We start from the raw sequence: 17957 nt of genomic DNA, 5'->3' as shown, positions 1-17957 counted from the left end.
TAATTCTGTCAGAGTCTGCAAAGGACCTGGAAGAACAGTTGAAAGGAATGGACAGTGTCTTGAAAGCAGGATATAAGATGAACATCAACAAAAGCAAAACAAGGATAATGGAATGTAGTCGAATTTAATCGGGTGATGCTGAGGCAATTAGATTAGGAAATTATATGCTTAAAGTAGTAAATGAGGTTTGGTATTTGGGGAGCAAAATAACTTATGATGGTCGAAGTAGAAAGGATATAAAATGTAGACTGGTAATGCCAAGGAAAGCGTTTCTGAAGAAGAGAAATTTGTTAACATCGAGTATAGATTTAAGTGTCAGGAAGTCGTTTCTGGAAGTATTTGTATGGAGTGTGGCCATGTATGGAAGAGAAACATGGACAATAAATAGCTTGGACAGGAAGAGAATAGAAGCTTTCAAAATGTGGTGCTACGGAAGAATGCTGAAGATTAGATGGGTAGATCACATAAGTAATGAGGAGGTATTGAACAGAATTGAAGATAAATTTGTGGCACAGCTTGAATAGAAGAAGGGCTCGGTTGGTAGGACAAGTTCTGAGGCATCAAGGGATCACAAATTTAGCATTGGAGGGCAGCGTGGAGGGTAAAAATCGTAGAGGGAGACCAAGAGATGAATACGCTAAGCAGATTCAGAAGGATGTAGGTTGCAGTAGGTACTGGGAGATGAAGAAGCTTCCACAGGATAGAGTGGCATGGAGAGCTGCATCAAACCAGTCTCTTGACTGAAGACCACAACAACAACAACAGTTTCTGTCAACAGACTTGTATGACGAAAATGCTCTGTGAACTCAAGTGTGAATCCCTGAAGGTAAGAAGACGTTGCTTTTTCGAAACACTGTTGGAAAGGTTTAGAGAAGCGGAAATTGTGACACACTACAGAACGATCCTAAGTCTCGTGTAAAAAGCGGGAAAACAGGGTGAAAGAAATGAGGGCTCTGGCCGAAGTATGTAGACAGTCGTTTCTCCGTCGCTCTATTTGCGAGTGGAATATGAAAGGGCATGGCTAGCAGCGGTGCAGGGTACCCTCTACTATGCACCACATGGTGCCTTGACAGTATGTTGAAGGGTTGATGACGGAAATAGCAGCATCAGAAAAGAAGTGGTGCGTAAGTAGAACCGTGCGGGACTGCTACTACTGCTAGGCCGGATACGCCCGTGACGCGTAATTCATTAGTGAGCACTTGGCCCGAGGTTGCGCAGAAAGCCCGCGAGATGAGGTCTGTACAGCGGGGCTGTGGTGTGGACGCAAAGAGATAGCGCGGCTGCGGCCCGTGGCTTATCAGCTGTCGCCGGCGCGCGCCGCTGCACTCTGGCCAATTGGCCGGCAAGATGGCGGCCACAGATAGGCCCGTCTATCGATTGGCGGGTCCACGCTAATTGTCCGTAATTTCGGTCCTCGGCCACACAATCGCGCTAGTGTAATTACAGTACACTGGTGGTGTACCAGACATTAGGCTCAGCTGACTGGAGTACTGTAACAGGGGCAACAACAGGGCTATCTCTGTAAGATCACGGATCGCGATAACGTCTCTGTAAACTGAATGTATGCCGACGGAAAAAATCGCAACACTAATGAGTCTGCGGCATGGCAGGCGTCTTCCAACATCTGCGGCATGGCAGGCGTCTTCCAACATCTGAAAGATTATGTCTATTGAAATTTCGCATCAGTCGCATAAGATTGTTGCACCACTATGAGGATGCAAATCAGGTTTGCTACAAATACATGCTGTAACGGTCGTGAGCGTTAGTTACCTTTCAAATGGTTCAAATGGCTCTGAGCACTATGGGACTGAACATCTATGGTCATCAGTCCCCTAGTGTTGTGGTTTGGCAAGACAGCCAACCCACTATGACAGGAAGCCGAAAGGCACGCGTTTTAGCTCACGCAGGCTGGCGTGAGGTCTGGCACAGTTAAAGGAATTGAGACTAGTAAAAAAAGTACGTAGCTACTGGAATACTTAACTTTAATCCATAATTGGTCAACATCGCTCTTGACTGTACATGTTTTACAGCATCAATAGTAACTGGTAATGGCGCCTTGCTAGGTCGTAGCAAATGACGTAGCTGAAGGCTATGCTAACTATCGTCTCGGCAAATGAGAGCGTATTTTGTCAGTGAACCATCGCTAGCAAAGTCGGCTGTACAACTGGGGCGAGTGCTAGGAAGTCTCTCTAGACCTGCCGTGGGGCGGCGCTCGGTCTGCAATCACTGACAGTGGCGAAACGCGGGTCCGACGTATACTAACGGACCGCGGCCGATTTAAAGGTTACCACCTAGCAAGTGTGGTGTCTGGCGGTGACACCACACCTAGAACTTAGAACTACTTAAACCTATCTAACCTAAGGACATCACACAACACCCAGTCATCACGAGTTACCTTTGAGATAAAGACGTCGTGAGTTGACGTTCGTGAAGAATGCCTTTAAGGCGATGAGCTGTGCGTGGCTCGTGTTCGTGCCATTTCTTATTTTACATCTTGTTTTTACCGTACTGCCACCTCCTTATGTTAATTTTCAATTACCGGTTTCACTGAGTTGCTGCCTTGCCTGCCGTGAGCGGCAGCAGCAGCGCTTATCGATATAGGCCCTGCCGTATTATCTTTCTGGACTGCTATTTCTTCCCGGTCGTCGTGTGTTGTGAGTTAGTTCGGACTTGGCAGTGCTCGAGTTGGCAACGCGGCACAAGTTCAGCCGGGACGCCACGGCTCGCCCGACGGTTGGCAACATACAGGGTGTTACAAAAAGGTACGGCCAAACTTTCAGGAAACATTCCTCACACACAAATAAAGAAAAGATGTTATGTGGACATGTGTCCGGAAACGCTTAATTTCCATGTTGGAGCTCATTTTAGTTTCGTCAGTATGTACTGTATTTCCTCGATTCACCGCCAGTTGGCCCAATTGAAGGGAGGTAATGTTGACTTCGGTGCTTGTGTTGACATGCGACTCATTGCTCTACAGTACTAGCATCAAGCACATCAGTACGTAGCATGTTCTTCCACCTACGCTCAATGGAGCACGTTATCATGATTTCATACGGGATACTGTACATGTGCTGCTATAACATGTGCCTTTACAAGTACGACACAACATGTGGTTCATGCACGATGGAGCTTCTGCACATATCAGTCGAAGTGTTCGTACGCTTCTCAACAACAGATACGGTGACCGATGGATTGGTAGACGCGGACCAATTCCATGGCCTCCACGCTCTCCTGATCTCAACCCTCTTGACTTTCATTTATGGGGGCATTTGAAAGCTCTTGTCTACGCAACCCTTTACCAAATGTAGAGATTGTTCGCGCTTGTATTGTGGACGGCTTCGATACAATACGCCATTCTCCAGGGCTGCATCAGCGGATCAGGGATTCCGTGCGACAGAGGGTGGATGCATGTATCCTCGCTAACGGAGGACATTTTGAACATTTCCTGTAACAAAGTGTTTGAAGTCACGCTGGTACGTTCTGTTGCTGTGTGTTTCGATTCCATGATTAATGTGATTTGAAGAGAAGTAATAAAATGAGCTTTAACATGGAAAGTAAGCGTTTCCGGACACACGTCCACCTAACATATTTCCTGAAAGTTTGTCCGTACCTTTTTGTAACACCCTGTATATGAATGGAGTGGGGACGACTTTGGTTGTTCGTCGGTCGGTCGTCTTGCCGGACGACGTGTACTTGGTCGGTGATCGCTTACGGGTTGGCTGTGTTCAAAAATGGTTCAAATGGCTCTGAGCACTATGGGACTCAACTGCTGTGGTCATAAGGCCCCTAGAACTTAGAACTACTTAAACCTAACTAACCTAAGGACATCACACACATCCATGCCCGAGGCAGGATTCGAACCTGCGACCGTAGCGTCGTGCGGTTCCAGACTGCAGCGCCTTTAACCGCTCGGCCACTCCGGCCGGCGTTGGCTGTGTGTATAATACTTAACTTTAATCCACAATTGGTGTACATCGCTCTTGACGGTACATGTTATAATCTCAATATCAAATGCTATGGCGCCTTGCTAGGTCGTAGCAAATGACGTAGCTGAAGGCTATGCTAACTATCGTCTCGGCAAATGAGAGCGTAGTTGCCAGTGATCCATCTCTGGCTAAGTCGGCTGTACAACTGGGGCGAGTGCTAGGACGTCTCTCTCGACCTGCCGTGTGGCGGCGCTCGGTCTGCCATCACTGACAGTGGCGACACGCGGGTCCGTCGTATACTAGCGGACAGCGGCCGATTTAAAAGCTACCACCTAGCAAGTGTGGTGTCTGGCGGTGACACCACAGTTTGTGTTATCTTGACTGAGAAGTTATTTTAAATGTTGTCGGCGTACTGGCTCTGAGAGTCGGTCGGATGGGGTACAGCAGTAAGGAATTCCCGGCGGGGCGTAGTTTGGCCGGGGCCCGCTGGCGCTCTCTACGCGGTGTCGGGGTGTGTGGGACTGTTCCCATAACAACGAGGTCCGTGGCTCACCGACCCTGGACACGAATGTTGAGTTTTGTTTTAACCTTCCATCAACTCAAGACTGTTCGCAATGTGTCGTTTAGAGTTCCTTGACCGCTGTTGGGATATTCCCGCGAGCAACAGCGTGGCTTTCAAGTTGGAAAATTCTAGCCACCCTCCGGTGAAGTTTTCAAGTTGGAAAATTCTAGCCACCCTCCGGTGGAGTTTCACTGTATTTGGTTATTTGAATTGAAGTGCACCAGTGGAATCTCCTGCCTTGTGGCTGTTAACGTTCCGGTTATTTGCCCTGTGCGTTGACGTAAATTTCAGGCAGTGTACTTTCCTCATCATGTTGTTGCTGTACAGCACGGTGTGTACTTTGACACCTCCGTGTATGATTGGTTGTGGGCGCCAGTATCTGCTGCGTTGTTCCTTTGAACTCCCTGTTGTGCTCTGGTCGGGTGAAGTGGAAGTTATCTAGTCGGTGGGTCCTCTGACTGTCGATCGGTTGGGTTGTCGTCGGATCGTGAATGGTTGGCCCGACTGCCTGTCTCACCCAAGCGAGCGTTAGTGTTTGAATTCCAGGCCGACCCGCGAACATCTGGGCGCCCTTGTGTGTACTGCCTTGAAAATAAAAATGGAAATGAAGTCCCATGCTTCTTTACAGAGCGTAGGGGAACGATGCGGGAGACCCGCACCGCCTTACTAGGCAAGGTCCTTCTGGAGGTGGTTTGCCGTTGCCTTCCTCCGACCGAAATGGGGATGAATGATGATGATGAAGACGACACAACAACACCCAGTCATCTCGAGGCAGGAAAAATCCCTGACCCCGCCGGGAATCGAACCCGGGACCCCGTGCTCGGGAAGCGAGAACGCTACCGCGAGACCACGAGGGGCGGACGTGTACTGCCTTATTTTTGTTAATTTGTTCTTGTTGTTGGTACTTGTATGGCTTCTAGCCGGTTTTGTGTTTTAAATTAGAGTTGTTAAGGCCTTCAGCCTAGTTTAAGGTACTGTTTCACGTAAGCCCTTTGGCTTTCTAAAATTTTTTTGAGTTTTTAAGTCATCGGCCTTCAGCCGATTTGAATTTAACTTGTTTTCTTCAACCTATTGAATTTTTGAGTCTTTGGCCTTCAGCTGGTTTTTTGTTCTTAAGGCCTTAGGCCTAAATTAAAGAACTATTTCACGTAATGACTGGTATTTAAAAAAATTAATTTTTTGGAGTTTTAAGTGTTCGGCCTTCAGCCGATCTGAATTTAACTTGTTTCCTTCAGCATAACTAAAGAACTGTTGCAAGATAAAGCTTGCCTTTTAAATTTCTGACTATGCTTGCGTTTTAAGTTATTGGCCTTCAGCCGTTTTAAATTAAAGTGGCTTTCAGCTGGCAACTAAGCCCCAAAGATTAAAGCTGCGTGTATAAACAAATATTTTGTAGGGGCTTTTGTAATGTTTGATCAAATAATAAAGTTGTATGTTCGAGTGTAACTGACAGCCCCTTATTTTGGCCCCTTTCCACAATTTATTTTATTTGTCCTGTCCTGCGGGTTAAGCAGGTCGTTTCAGGCGACAGAGATGCAAATATTAACACCGCACTCAGTTCGAACGAGGTTGTGTAATAGGGCTTCGAGAAGGTGGATATTCCTTCTGCAGTACTGCATAAAGTCCTGGCAGGAATGTAGCCACTGTATATGATTGCTGGGGAATGTACGGCCGCAAGAAGACCGGATTTCGAACGGCCACGTGGCCACGTGGAAGTTGGTGGCAGTAAAATTGTACTGCAGTCAGCCTCAAATGCTGGTTCTCTAAATTTCCTCAGCAGCGATTTACGAAAAGAACGCCTCCTTTCCTCTAGAGACTCCCACCCGAATTCCTGAAGCATTTCCGTAACACTCGCGTGATGATCAAACCTACCAGTAACAAATCTAGCAGCCCGTCTCTGAATTGCTTCTATGTCCTCCCTCAATGCGACCTGATAGGGATCCCAAACGCTCGAGCAGTATTCAAGAATAGGTCGTATTAGTGTTTTATAAGCGGTCTCCTTTACAGATGAACCACATCTTCCCAAAATTCTACCAATGAACCGAAGACGACCATCCGCCTTCCCCACAACTGCCATTACATGCTTGTCCCACTTCATATCGCTCTGCAATGTTACACCCAAATATTTAATCGACGTGACTGTGTCAAGCGCTACACTACTAATGGAGTATTCAAACATTACAGGATTGTTTTTCCTATCCATCTGCATTAATTTACATTTATCTATATTTAGAGTTAGCTGCCATTCTTTACACCAATCACAAATCCTGTCCAAGTCATCTTGTATCCTCCTTCGAGAAGGTGGATATTCCTTCTGCAGTACTGCATAAAGTCCTGGCAGGAATATAGCCACTGTATATGATTGCTGCGGAACGTACGGCCGCAAGAAGACCGGATTTCGAACGGCCACGTGGCACGGCCACGTGGCACAGCCGCGGGGGAGTACCACCGCGTTCGGCATGTGCAACGGCGATTTGAGCAGCAGTTGGGACCGCAGTGACACAACTGACTGCTATAAATCGGTTACTTCGTGGACAGCTCCGAGGCAGACGCCCTGTAGCGTGCATTCCACGGATACGTAACCACCGGCATTTGCGACGTCAGTGGTCGCGCGAGGGCTCATTGGAGAACGGGGGAGGTCTGCTGTGTTTTCTGATGAATGGGGATTCTGCATCGGTGCCAGTGATAGCCGTGTGTTGCTTAGAAGGCCAGTTGAGGACCTGCAACCAAGCTCTCTGCGTCCTAGACGCACTGGGCTTACTGTCTGGAGTGCTATTTCGTATGACAAAAGGAGTACTGTCGTGTTTATCTCACGCACCCTGACCGCAAATCTGAACGTCAGTCTGGTGACTCCACCTGCTGTGCTGCCATCCGTGAGCACCATACCAGGAGGTGTTTCCCAACGGGATAACGCTCGTTCACATACCGCTGTCGTAGCCCAACACGCTCCAACATGGCTGAGCCATGTCTCCGCAATATCCTTTCTTTCAGGAGTGCTAGTTCTGCAAAGTTCGCAGGAGAGCTTGAGAGGTGGCATGAGCCCCCTCTCATATTTCTATCTTACGATTTTCCTCTCTAATTGCATGCAGTGAAGAGTCGCTATTCCTTCACACACGGACTTCCCATGCAGCGTCTCTCGTCACCCGGGTGGTCCGGTGACAGGCGGGCTCTGCTGATCTGGAAAGCGTTAAGCCGACGGGTGTGAGGAAGTCGAGTGAATGCTTTGCAGACGCCGACATTGTCAAAAGACACGCCCGGAGGGGTCTGAAGTAGCGGCTGGGCTAGAGGTTCCGTTACTTCGCAGAAACTTAGCGAAAACACTTTCTGGCGGGCTACCAGCGAGGCGTGGGAATGACTTGTGTACCCAGGCAGTTGTGGCGGGAAAATTCCCGCGCTTTCTACAAAATAGTAACTGTGATTGGCTTGCTCAGGGCATAGCTCCGTGACGTAGCAAAATCAGCGCAGAAATTGGCGCCAAGAATCTCCATTGGTGGAATGGTAGTGCTCCAGCAATAGAGTGGAATTTTCCGCCGGTTTTCGAGTTGCTGATTGGAACGTTTAACCACGGCCACTGTCGTGGGGGCGGGAATGTTGTGTGTTCGGCCTGTACGGGTGCTCTAGGTAGTCGGCTCTCGCCTTTCGGTCGAGGACGTCGAAGCAACCAGCAATCGCCTTTGGTACGCTAGATCGTGTTCTGGCAGTTAAGAAGACAGTTTGGTAATGTATGTCCGCAGCACCGGCAGATAGGGATTTTCCTAGGTGATAATCAGAGCTCAGCAGAGCGCGCCTGTTCGTCTTTTTCTAACTTTGTTCTGTCTTGAGCAGCAGCAATTAATGTTGGGTTAGCTGTGTGTCTCTCTTAAGATTTGAGTGGCAAGGAATTGGCTCCACATACCACTTCGTCTTAAACCTCACAATCTAGTTTAGGGACAACTTCACCTTCATAGCGTTTGTTCGAGTATCCAATTTGAGCCAATTTGATGTATTATAAATGTTTCATGTGTTTTTGTTTATTATTTTGTGTTTAGTCTTAATAAATCATATTGTTATTTTGGAAGGAACTTTCATTCTGTTAATCGGTAGAGCAACCCATCATTTCTCACTACGTTAATGAAACCTTACTTTATTTAACTTATTTATCAAATTAAATTATTGCAGGAGCCAAACTCTTTTCTACTCCGCTTGCAGGGTTGATTACAGTCAGTTCGCGTATATTCTTTAATCCATGTGCAACAGCAAAAGTCGGAGTTAGAATAGGGGGGTCTTAGAGCATCATTTACATATGGAGATTCTAGAAGAATTTAGTGTTAAATACACTGCTTGCTCCGGCACCTCGCAAGCTTCTGTAAAGTTTGGAAGGTAGGAGACGAGGTACTGGCAGAAGTGGAGGACGGGGCGTGAGTCGTGCTACGGTAGCTCAGTTGCTAGAGCACTTGCCCGCGAAAGGCAAAGGTCCCGAGTTCGAGTCTCGGTCCGGCACACAGTTTTATTATGCCAGGAAGTTTCATATCAGCGCACACTCCGCTGCCGAGTGAAAATCTCATTCTGTATGCTCCACAGAGGGTCGACCTGTTGCCTTGACCCACTCCCTCACTACATCCGTCCCCAATCGAGCGCATTTGGGACATCATCGGGTGACTCTTCCAGCGTTACTCACAAACAGCATTAACCACCGGCCGCTGTGGCCGAGCGGTTCTAGGCGGTTCAGTCCGGAACCGGGCTGCTGCTACGGTCGCAGGTTCGAATCCTGCCTCGGGCATGGATGTGTGTGATGTCCTTAGGTTAGTTAGCTTTAACTAGTTCTAGGGGACTGATGACCTCAGATTTTAAGTCCCATAGTGCTCAGAGCCATTTGAACGATTTTGTCAAAAAGGGTAAGACGGCCATGAAGAAAGAACCACAGAACTATTGGCTGCTGACACACTTCGACGTAATGTTGTTCAAAATTAAGACTAAGTGGATCTATCTTTTTAATAAAGGTGCGAGTGCTATTGAGATTTACGCCGCGTCCTAGTTATTGGACGTGCTACATATAGTCAATTTTGCTAATGGTCATGGAGTGCGGGACAGGTTGTTGGAAGAACTTTCACCCAAGTACAACAACATTATCCGTCATGGTATTGAGCTATACGTTCAACTTTGTGAGCCTTGACAGAGGAATCAATAAGGTGTTAAAAAATTTGTTGTGATCCGTTCCGGCAAGATGTTCATGATGTCCGTCACGGGTACATTAGTGAATAAAGACTTCACGTCAAACCTGACCAGCAGATCCGTAAAGTAGACTTGCTTTTCTTTCAGAAGTGCTACAAAACGGGTGGAGTCCTTGACGTATGAATCTGTGTGGCTCACTAGACGTCTAAGCCTCGGAGCCAATTCTTTTGCTAGATAATACTACTCACTATCGGACGTAAAGGAAAGGCTTCTTTGTGGATCTTTGGTACACCATACCTTCATGCAGCCTGTGGCACTTGTGGGATGAGTCTTCGGACCGTGTCAAAATTCATCCTAGTTTACTTCAGCACCTCTGCGTCGATTTCATTAAAAAATGGTTCAAATGGCTCTGAGCACTATGCGACTTAACTTCTGAGGTCATCAGTCGCCTAGAACTTAGAACTAATTAAACCTATTTCTGCAAGGTACGCAGGAGAGTTTCTGTAAAGTTTGGAAGGTAGGAGACGAGGTACTGGCAGAAGTAAAGCTGTGAGGACGGGGCGTGAGTCGTGCTTGGGTAGCTCAGTCGGTAGAGCACTTGCCCGCGAAAGGCAAAGGTCCCGAGTTCGATTCTCGGTCCGGCACACAGTTTTAATCTGCCAGAAAGTTTCATATCTGTGCAGACTCCACTTCAGAGTGAAAATCTCATTCTGGAAATTTTTTTGGTGTTTGCTTCAGTATAGAGACAGTTATCCAAAGCAAAACTGGATCAAAATTGGACTTTGAGATGGAAGGCAAAAAAATTAAAAGGGATTCTGACAAAAAACTCCTCCTGTGGCTTTGGTTGCCGATTCCCGACAAAGGACGGAGTGACTCACGCAATCTGTTGGCAGTTGTTATAAACGTGGCGTAAGATGGCTTTTACCGACTTGAAACTGCAGAAGGAATCTTGATGCAGCTGTACGCAAGATCAGAATTCACCGCATGTCCAAAGAAGTTAATGAGAATTAAGACCACGAAATACCTGTCCGATCTGTAGTTGCTCCTCAGATCACAAGAAGTAGCCAAGGATTCGCCCGGTGTATGTGCAACACGAAATGCCAAAATATGAGGTGCCTTTATGGCAAACAGAAAATTAAGTGAAATTCAAAATGTCACTGTAGCCTTCCCGGCTGCAGCAAGTAGGTCATGTCAGTTCTGATTTTTCGTTTAACCGGTAACAGTATTCGGTTCGCATTCTGCTTTAAGTCGTGAAATGCAAGTACAAGACCAAACTACCAAAATGTAAAGTGCTTTTTATGAAGAAAAAAAGTGAGTACTTACTGACCCAAGTACTTGAATCTCACTTGTGCTTTCATTGTTTTCCGGTAAGAATATCCTGTGATTTAGTATGTAGTCTTGTTCTTTCAGTTTCAAATGCATATGAATTAGTAAAGGCTTCTGATGCCCTTTTAACCCTTAGTAGTGCTGTATAACGCCTAGGAATTGTAAAATACCTAGGAAAAAGTAACTAACATTTCACAAAAAACTTGTATTTGATTGTTTGCCTAAAACCATGAGCTATTCTATACATTACCTACACATTCCCGCAGTCTGCAGATTAGCAGGATTTCGTACAATGCCGGTAACATATATATTTATATATCATATATATTAAGATGTATACACACAGCCTATGCCCATCTGAATGTTTCTTACAGAATCGTGTAAAATTTTGAAATAAAACTCTAAAGTACTTTTTCAGATGTTTCGTAACAATGTTAAACGACTTGTCTTTGTGTATTAGGGCGGGCCGGGGTGGACGAGCGGTTCTAGGCGCTACAGTCTGGAACCGCGCGACCGCTACGGTCGCAGGTTCGAATCCTGCCTCGGGCATGGATGTGTGTGATGTCCTTAGGTTAGTTAGGTTTAAGTAGTTCTAAGTTCTAGGGGACTGATGACCTTTGCAGTTAAGTCCCACAGTGCTCACAGCCATTTTTTATGTATTATGGAAGTCAAGGGAACCTTAAGGAGTTGAGTAAGGCGATTAAAATGGCTTGCGCATCACTAGAGCAAAGACTGATTTTATGGTGTGGTACGTCATCCCTGATATCACACAAACCACAGCTTGATAACGTCATATTTCCAACACTTAAAATATTTATGACTCTAGGATCAGAGAAGAAATCGACTGTAGCAGACGTAATTCAAAATAACACCTTGTTGGAACAAGTGACGTATTCTCTTTAGCTGTTCCGTGCGATGGAAAAAAAAAATCTCTTTGAGAGCAAAGATCTAATACGGCCGTAAGACAAGCGCTATTACATAGTAGTTAAGTCTAGGCATCAAAAACGACGCACGAATAGAACCTCCATACAATAGAAACGCTCATGTTACGATTTAAAATCAGGAAATCCAGGCTGCGATATTATGGTGACATAACACGAAGCCTTGATGGTCTTGTCGTGAAGAAATGCCTTTCCATTGCAACGAAGATGAGAGAGGAATAGCTCTGACCATCTGGTTAATTAATGTCCAAAGTTACACGAAGAAGCTAAACCTGCCAGCGGGATGGATTCGCAGCATGATTAGGGAAGCCGGGAAAAGGCGGCACAAACGACAGCCTCATGCAGGACAACTACTTGTTACAAAGACTTTTTCTTGTCGCTGTGGACGCAAGTGTAAAAATGATTACTGAAGGAAAGGGCCCGTGTTCTCAGATGTTTACATCTACATCTACATCTACATCTACATGATTACTCTACAATTCACATTTAAGTGCTTGGCAGAGGGTTCATCGAACCACAATCATACTATCTCTCTACATTCCACTACCGAACAGCGCGCGGGAAAAACGAACACCTAAACCTTTCTGTTCCAGCTCTGATTTCTCTTATTTTACTTTGATGATCATTCCTACCTATGTAGGTTGGGCTCAACAAAATATTTTCACATTCGGAAGAGACAGTTGGTGACTGAAATTTCGTAAATACACTCCTGGAAATGGAAAAAAGAACACATTGACACCGGTGTGTCAGACCCACCATACTTGCTCCGGACACTGCGAGAGGGCTGTACAAGCAATGATCACACGCACGGCACAGCGGACACACCAGGAACCGCGGTGTTGGCCGTCGAATGGCGCTAGCTGCGCAGCATTTGTGCACCGCCGCCGTCAGTGTCAGCCAGTTTGCGTGGCATACGGAGCTCCATCGCAGTCTTTAACACTGGTAGCATGCCGCGACAGCGTGGACGTGAACCGTATGTGCAGTTGACGGACTTTGAGCGAGGGCGTATAGTGGGCATGCGAGAGGCCGGGTGGACGTACCGCCGAATTGCTCAACACGTGGGGCGTGAGGTCTCCACAGTACATCGATGTTGTCGCCAGTGGTCGGCGGAAGGTGCACGTGCCCGTCGACCTGGGACCGGACCGCAGCGACGCACGGATGCACGCCAAGACCGTAGGATCCTACGCAGTGCCGTAGGGGACCGCACCGCCACTTCCCAGCAAATTAGGGACACTGTTGCTCCTGGGGTATCGGCGAGGACCATTCGCAACCGTCTCCATGAAGCTGGGCTACGGTCCCGCACACCGTTAGGCCGTCTTCCGCTCACGCCCCAACATCGTGCAGCCCGCCTCCAATGGTGTCGCGACAGGCGTGAATGGAGGGACGAATGGAGACGTGTCGTCTTCAGCGATGAGAGTCGCTTCTGCCTTGGTGCCAATGATGGTCGTATGCGTGTTTGGCGCCGTGCAGGTGAGCGCCACAATCAGGACTGCATACGACCGAGGCACACAGGGCCAACACCCGGCATCATGCTGTGGGGAGCGATCTCCTACACCGGCCGTACACCACTGGTGATCGTCGAGGGGACACTGAATAGTGCACGGTACATCCAAACCGTCATCGAACCCATCGTTCTACCATTCCTAGACCGGCAAGGGAACTTGCTATTCCAACAGGACAATGCACGTCCGCATGTATCCCGTGCCACCCAACGTGCTCTAGAAAGTGTAAGTCAACTACCCTGGCCAGCAAGATCTCCGGATCTGTCCCCTATTGAGCATGTTTGGGACTGGATGAAGCGTCGTCTCACGCGGTCTGCACGTCCAGCACGAACGCTGGTCCAACTGAGGCGCCAGGTGGAAATGGCATGGCAAGCCGTTCCACAGGACTACATCCAGCATCTCTACGATCGTCTCCATGGGAGAATAGCAGCCTGCATTGCTGCGAAAGGTGGATATACACTGTACTAGTGCCGACATTGTGCATGCTCTGTTGCCTGTGTCTATGTGCCTGTGGTTCTGTCAGTGTGATCATGTGATGTATCTGACCCCAGGAATGTGTCAATAAAGTTTCCCCTTCCTGGGACAATGAATTCACGGTGTTCTTTTTTCAATTTCCAGGAGTGTAGATCTCGTCGCGACGATAAACGTATCTGCTTTAATGACTTCCATCCCAACTCGCGTATCATATCTGCCACACTCTCTCCGCTATTACGCGATATTACAAAACGAGCTGCCATTTTTTGCACCCTTTCGATGTCCTCCGTCAATCCCACCTGGTAAGGATCCCACACCGCGCAGCAATATTCTAACAGAGGACGAACGAGTGTAGTGTAAGCTGTTTCTTTAGTGGACTTGTTGCATCTTCTAAGTGTCCTGCCAATGAAACGCAACCTTTGGCTCGCTTTCCCCACAATATTATCTATGTGGTCTTTCCAACTGAAGTTTTTCGTAATTTTAACACCCAGGTACTTAGTTGAATTGACAGCCTTGAGAATTGTACTATTTATCGAGTAATCGAATTCCAACGGATTTCTTTCGGAACTCATGTGGATCACCTCACACGTTTCGTTATTTAGCTTCAACTGCCACCTGCCACACCATACAGCACTCTTTTCTAAATCGCTTTGCAACTAAGTCTTCGGATGACCGTACTAGACGGTAAATTACAGCATCATCTGCGAACAACCTAAGAGAACTGCTCAGATTGTCACCCAGGTCATTTATATAGATCAGGAACAGCAGAGATCCCAGGACGCTTCCTTATGAACACCTGATATCACTTCAATTTTACTCGATGATTTGCCGTCTATTACTACGAACTGCGACCTTCCTGACAGGAAATCACGAATCCAGTCGCACAATTGAGACGATACCCCCATAGGCCCGCCGCTTGATTAGAAGTCGCTTGTGAGGAACGGTGTCAAAAGCTTTCCGGAAATCTAGAAATACGGAATCAACTCGAGATCCCCTGGCGATAGCGGCCATTACTTCGTGCGAATAAAGAGCTGCTGAATCAAATCCCATCAGAGTGGAACGTGGCGATAGTTGCGTGGTTAATAGCGTCGAGATCGAGGAGCTAACTGCTCGTGGTTCCCCGCGGCACGGTTTCGGGCCCACTCTTGGCTGGAGCCTGCACCCCCCCCCCCTTTTCCCCCTTACCACACTGCCTCACTGGCCTTTCCTCTCGCCCGCTATTTTCCAGCATGTCGGCAGGTGGCATGGGAGTGCGCTCCAAACACAGCGAGGACACAAATAGCGCAAACAAACGGCCCGCCGGGAAGCAGCGGTGGCGGGGGTGTGACATGGGGTAGGGGATGGGCGAGGTGCGATGTAGAGTGTATACTGCTGATAAGGGCCAGACACGTCGCCTGCACAGGAGCGCGTGACACCTGCCTCACACTCACACACACACACACACACACACGGAGCACGCGCGAGTCGGCCATTTGCAGCTCCACTGCAAACAAGTAGCATTCTGATTCAGCAGCTGTTTATTCTGCTCAAGCACGCAGCACCACGATCTCCAAAATGCATTTCACCCATCACCGACTTTGTGAACCGTCGCAAAATCATTTTATTTTTAATTTTAGTTTCTAATACGCTAATGATCTTACACGAACTTTTCAGAAGAAGATGGTTTTCAAAAAGAAATCTGTGAATTAAATAAAATATGATAATTTCTTCCATTATATCGGAGTCTGTGGCATTTTGTGGCAATTTCTCAGTGAGAACTAACACAGCAGCTAATGGACAAACAATTGAACAAATAAATTTTAACTATCCTGGAATTAAAATATCGTATGAACAGGAAGACAGCCAGATCTGTGAAACAATTAATAGGACTTTAAAGTATAAAGTACCGGGGAGACACGACTGAAAATTTATAAAACAGTCGCATTGTTAACGCCGTTCTCAATCATGGGTATTGAATAAAAGAAAAGAAAAACAAATACAAAGACTAGAAACGAGATTCCTTGGTGTGGTGAAGGAGTGTAAAATAATAGATAAAGTACGAAATGAATATGTTCGAAACGAGTTGAACATATGAAGTGCGAAAGAAAACCTGGATGTAATCTGAAGTCTGAAACAAAAACCAGACGGAAAAAAATGGTATGAATACCTACAAAGAATGGATGGAGGAGATAAAAAACCGGTGTTGGTACAGATTTTCACTCGACGCTTCAGTCTATATACGAAAATCGTATCTGTATGAGACCAGTAAAGACTCTGAAGTAGCGTCATTATACGAGTAGTGAGTAGGATCCTTGGCTCTATGTTTAGATTTATCTGTGGTTAACTTGCTAGTCAGTCCATTGTGCAGTGCTGGGGCATTCCTATCTGAGGTGTAGTAGCAGGCAGCTGAGTTTTACAGAGAGTGCGATCTGTTTTCTGTGAATCTACATTTATGGAGAAGAATTTGGAGGAATTTTGGAACTACTGAGGGGTGAAACTACTGAAAGAAAGTACTGAGTATGTAAAACTACGTTCTCTTTACTTATTTTTATCATTTAAAACACTGACCTATGGAATTTGCTCTCACAAAGGCAACTCAAACTTAACCTAATCATGTCTTATCCACAATAAACAAGCCCAACCCAATCTAACTCCTACACAGTGACAACATGCCTTCAAATAACTAACAAAAAATGGCCCTGAAGTACAATAAATCCTAACAATAACCCATACTTTTTCAAAAGTCACTTACCTCACAGATCTTCACCACACGAACTACAGCAATTACAGTAACCAGCAATTACAGCCAGATAAATAAAAAGATTCTAACTACTTTCCCTCTTTCTTTCTTTTGCTTGCGCCTTTTTCCCGCAATGACGCAGGGTCAGCATGGTTAATCGGATTTGGCGAGGTTATTTTAAGGAGTGGCCGGATTCCCTTCCTGCAGCCACCGCGAAGCCCCTGGACAGAATTAGTGTACCCCAACTGTCTGTGTCTAGTGTAATCCATGGAATAGTGCGAATGTGTTCAGGTGTCTGCAAGCCGTGTAACTGAGGCAGGACGTGGGGACCAGCCCAGTATTCACCTAGTGGGATGTGGAAAACCACCTAAAAACCACATCCAGGCGGTCTGGCACACCGGCCTCCGTTGTTAAGCCGCTTGGCGGATTCGATCTGGGGCTGGCGCACCTACCCGACTCCAGGAAGCAGCGCATTAGCGCTCTCGGCTAACCTGGCGGGTAAAAAGATTCTAACTACTATAGACTCTAATTACTAGGAGGGATAGGCTTAGCAAAAGAAAGATTTTGTTGAAGAGCAAACAATGTATTTAGAAGATTTTACCTTATTCATGTGACATACAGTTCCAAAAATTATACAGTTGTCAATAATTCCACTACCCAAACACTACCAACTACATCCATGCTCATTTTACAATGCATGTCCTAGCAACACTGAGTGTCCGCTAAGAAAATCAGCCCGCATCTCGTGGTCGTGCGGTAGCGTTCTCGCTTCCCACGCCCGGGTTCCCGGGTTCGATTCCCGGCGGGGTCAGGGATTTTCTCTGCCTCATGATGGCTGGGTGTTGTGTGCTGTCCTTAGGTTAGTTAGGTTTAAGTAGTTCTAAGTTCTAGGGGACTTATGACCACAGCAGTTGAGTCCCATAGTGCTCAGAGCCATTTGAACCATTTTTTTAAGAAAATCATGTCCAAATCCTTCTCTATCCGCCCAATAACTGCTAGTCCATCGAACCACAGAATCTGTTGCTGAGGTCGCAGAGCGCTATCAGCGATATTAATACAGTCTATAGCGCTGCCAACATACAAACAGGCTACTTACAGTTTTAGAGATAACGAAGACATGTGCAAGAATGTAATGTCTGTTTGTCAGAACATTTAATTGAAGGAAATGTTTGTCCCTCAGACAACTAATAAGTTTTATGATTAGTATTAATTTGATCTCTTTGTTTTAATTGTTTCATTAGTTTCGCAATTGGTTGAAAATCTGTAATTTTTGTAATGAGAGAATTTCGAAATTATTAGTCTTTTTATATTGTACAGTCCTTTCCGTCAATAATCAGAGTTTAATTTTCGACAACC

Source organism: Schistocerca cancellata, chromosome 12, assembly GCF_023864275.1.
Source record: "Schistocerca cancellata isolate TAMUIC-IGC-003103 chromosome 12, iqSchCanc2.1, whole genome shotgun sequence".
Classification (NCBI taxonomy): Eukaryota; Metazoa; Arthropoda; class Insecta; order Orthoptera; family Acrididae; genus Schistocerca; species Schistocerca cancellata.
This window is presented reverse-complemented; position numbering follows the sequence as displayed.